We start from the raw sequence: 3,886 nt of genomic DNA, 5'->3' as shown, positions 1-3,886 counted from the left end.
TTCATCCATACAAATTTCTTCCTTTTCCTCTAAAGAGAAGTGATCGAGTGAGCTATTCGGGGAAAACCCTAAACAAAGCGACGATAGTAGCTGGCCAAGCCCATAAAACTCTGAACCTTAGATACATTATTTGACACTGGAGAATATATGATAGCTTTGATCTTAGAAGGATCCACAACAATGCCCTCTCCTAAAATGACATGCCCAAGGTATTTCACCTTAGACTAGAAAAAATTAGCCAAATTGGCATAAAGTTGATTCTCTCACAAACACTGGAGTACCTACTACAAATGGTCTCCATGCTCCTCCATGGTTTTAGAGTATATCAATATGTTATCTAGGAATACAAGCATGAAATGATCCAAGTAAATGCATAATACACTATGATGAATACTAAGGAGGGGGGGGGGGGGTGAATTAGTATACCAAAAATTATTGAACTCAAATAGTTTAGCAGTAAACTGGTATAACAGTTTTACTAACAAATCGGTTAACACAAATGTAAACCAAACAACAAATAAGGCATTTAGCCACAGAAGCACAATCACCATAACACAAGAGATTTTGACGTGGAAACCCAAATGGGAAAAACCACGGTGAGATGAAACTCACAAGTAACTATCTGTAGAATAGTAACTAGACCGGTTAAGGTCATACAATGTTCTTTACCAGAATAGATCCTGTTAGGAATCTCAATCTTTGTTAGGAGATAAGGCCGATTAAAGACTACCTTGTGAGAGGATTTCAGATCCACAGTTGTGAACCACCTTGTTAGAGGATTTACAAAGGATTTTTTGGGCCTACCCAGTTAAGGGTTTCAAACTTGTTGAAGATGTGAGTAATCAACAAGTGAATGATCTAGCAAATAGCACAATCAACTTGATTAGATCCATGATAGCTCATTGCTAATGCATTTCAGCATTACTTTAGTCTTTAGCAAATCCACACTCTGGTACTACGCATAGACTTGATCTTCTCGATTAAGATCGCACATACAAAAACTCATCAACCACCAAAAAACCTTAACCTTCTCTCTCATCTAAAACCCTAGACATGATGTCCTTAAAAAGGAATCTGATTTCATGTCGGTCCAATAGGATTACATTGCAAGTTCCTAGGTTCATTGCATCTAGACACATTTGGTAACATGACACAAAATCACCGTCAAAGTGTCAGTGGATGGTAACTCATCACAAAAATACCGGTTGGTAACTCATCATAGAGTATTATCGGTTCATACATTAAAGCGATTACCGGTTGACAAAAATGAAGATTGGGAAAATTATAACTGTCACTTTAGTTCCTTCATTCCGCTTGAGATCCTCAAACCACTTGAGGTCTTCATACCGGTTGAGATCGGTAAACACTTTTTGCAAAACACTGATAGTCTAAAGACTATAATACATAATACAGGTTTGGAACAAATACTGGTTGAGCATAACTCATACATGCAAAAAGTGATCTCAAAGCAAGTGTGTGTCCATCAATGACAATCACAACATCATTATAAAAAATGCCATTAATCTCCCACTTTGGCATTGATGGCAACACTTAGGAAAATTTTTGACATCTAAGTGTTTTACAAAAAAAAAATGCCATAATCAAAATTACTCCCCCTAAGCATATACACTATCCCTTTTGCAGAAAATACAACGTATACTACTCCCGTACAGAGATAAACATGAAACATGAAAGTATACATAACATGCAACAAAATTTTAAATACATAATACTACTCCCCCTTTGCCAACAATGACAAAGTACAGCTGAATAACCCCTGTTTCCATTATCATTAAAAAAAAAAAGTGTTTATGACAATAAAGAGTGAAACTTGTCAAAAACTGATTTAAAGTCCTGCATAAATGTCTTCATGGATAAGGACCATGAATCAAGCAATGAGGTAGCAACCTCACTTTTCATTTGCATCTGGGATACCTGTTCTTCCATGGCATCCAAGGTACTCATCTCTTGAGTGACCGTTAAGGCATCTAGATTGAGATAGCATTTTCAAAGTATTTGCAATCTTGGTAGTAGAACTAGTTGAAGTTCCTGCAAATCTCGTGTCCGGTTGTTAATCTCTAACTCTATTCTTGCAATCTGGAGTTGAAACCGGTGAACGGTTTGCCCATATGTGGTGAAGGAATCATAGGGCGTCTTGAAGGTGCTTATGTATGCCTACAAGTCAGATTGCAGTTTGTGTTTCTGAGCAAGCACATCATCATAGAATAGATGGGGTTGGCATATCTTACTGAGCAGTAGATTCCCCTCATCCATAGCATCTCTTATGTCCTTCTATGCCTTTTGAAGTTCAGACTGGAGCTCGTTTAATTTCTTCACCAAGGCAGTGTTCAGAGCCTTTTGATGCTTCTTTTGTGCATTGGCCTCAGCAACGTCTTCCAGGCATTGCACCTAGTCCTCTACAACTATGCATAAGAGTTTCAATTGAGCTAGAGAGGAATCGGTACTTGGGAGATTGGTACCGAGAATCAAACTAGTAAGTGTTTCCACTGCAGTTTGAATAACATCTTCCTCCTTTTTCTACCTTGGTGCTTCCAGTCGCTCTTGGGTAAGCTTAATGCTTTGCAACAACTCTGTTTCATTTGCAGATTGGAGGTCAATGGGACTGGTAATATCAGCCAGTTTGGCTTGACTACCGGTTGCCTTTGGGGTCTCCACTTGTATGCTCTTTTCCGCTTCCTCCTTGTCCTTGGCTTTTTTCTTTCCTTCTTCTGCCTTCTTTTTCTCCTCGGCTTCTTTCTTTCTTTTCTCTTCTTCCTTCTTCCTATCTTCTTCTTTCTACTTCTCTTCTTCTTTATCCTTCTTCTTCTTCTCCTCTTCCTCCTTCCTCTTCTCCTCTTCTTTTCTCTTCTCTTCTTCCTGTTTCTTTTCTTCTTCTTTCTTCTCCTCTTCCTTCTTCTCCTCTTCCGTTTGTTTCCTCTTTTCTTCATGTTTCTTCTTTTCCTCCTCTTGTTTCTTTTTCTCATTCTCTGCTTGCTCTTTGTCAGTCTTTTCTTTATCTTGTTTCTCCTTGTCCATTCTCTCTTTATCAGCTTTTTCCTTTGGTGCATCAGGAGTGACATTTTCACTATCCAAGGCATCAACATCAATAGGGTCTATTTGATCAGTGACCTATTCTCCTTCACTGTTATACACCTCATCTGGTTGTCTAGTTTCTGGTTCTTGCTCAACCTTCTTGTTGGCTTCGGACACTTGGTGCAACCTTAGAGCGGCTTGGGCATGAGAGTGGGTATCTTTTACCACTTTAGGGACTTTCCCTTCTAGCAACAAGAGTCTCCTTCTTCTCATGAAGAAGAGGACTTTATATTTTTCCATAACTTCATAAAGTTCTGAATTAGACACATCAGGAAAATATTGAGCAAATATTTCCTCTCTTATTTCCTGTTCCTTTTCTATGGCAATGCGCCATTTGTTGTCTAAAGAATTGTATAAAGAATCCGGTGTCACAGATTTAATTTTTGATGGCAACCGGTCATTAATACATAAATATTGAATAACTTCATGTTCTACTTCCTCTTTCTCATTGTCATTGAAATCATCAAAATAATCTACTAAATCACTCAGCACTTTTCTCCTAATATTCTTAATTGTCCTTTGACAATGTGTCAATGGTTTGTAAGAGGAAATATCAATATTTACCGGTGCTAATGATGCTAGTTTATTCCTGGTTGTCTTTGTCTTCTTCCTTGTTTTCCTAGTCTTCTTAGGTTGTTCTTTAGATTCTGTGTCCTCTGCATCTGGTGTGTTGCCTTTTGACTTCCGCTTCCTCTCAAATACCTTGGCGGGTGCAACTTCTGATTTCTTCATTACTGGTGACTGCTTGGTCACTTTAGGACTTGCTGAAGTAACCGGTGCCGATACAGATGGC

The sequence above is a fragment of the Cryptomeria japonica genome, chromosome 3 (genome assembly GCF_030272615.1).
Source record: "Cryptomeria japonica chromosome 3, Sugi_1.0, whole genome shotgun sequence".
Lineage (NCBI taxonomy): Eukaryota > Viridiplantae > Streptophyta > Pinopsida > Cupressales > Cupressaceae > Cryptomeria > Cryptomeria japonica.
The sequence above is the reverse complement of the archived record's forward strand: the minus strand, read 5'-3'. Positions refer to the sequence as shown.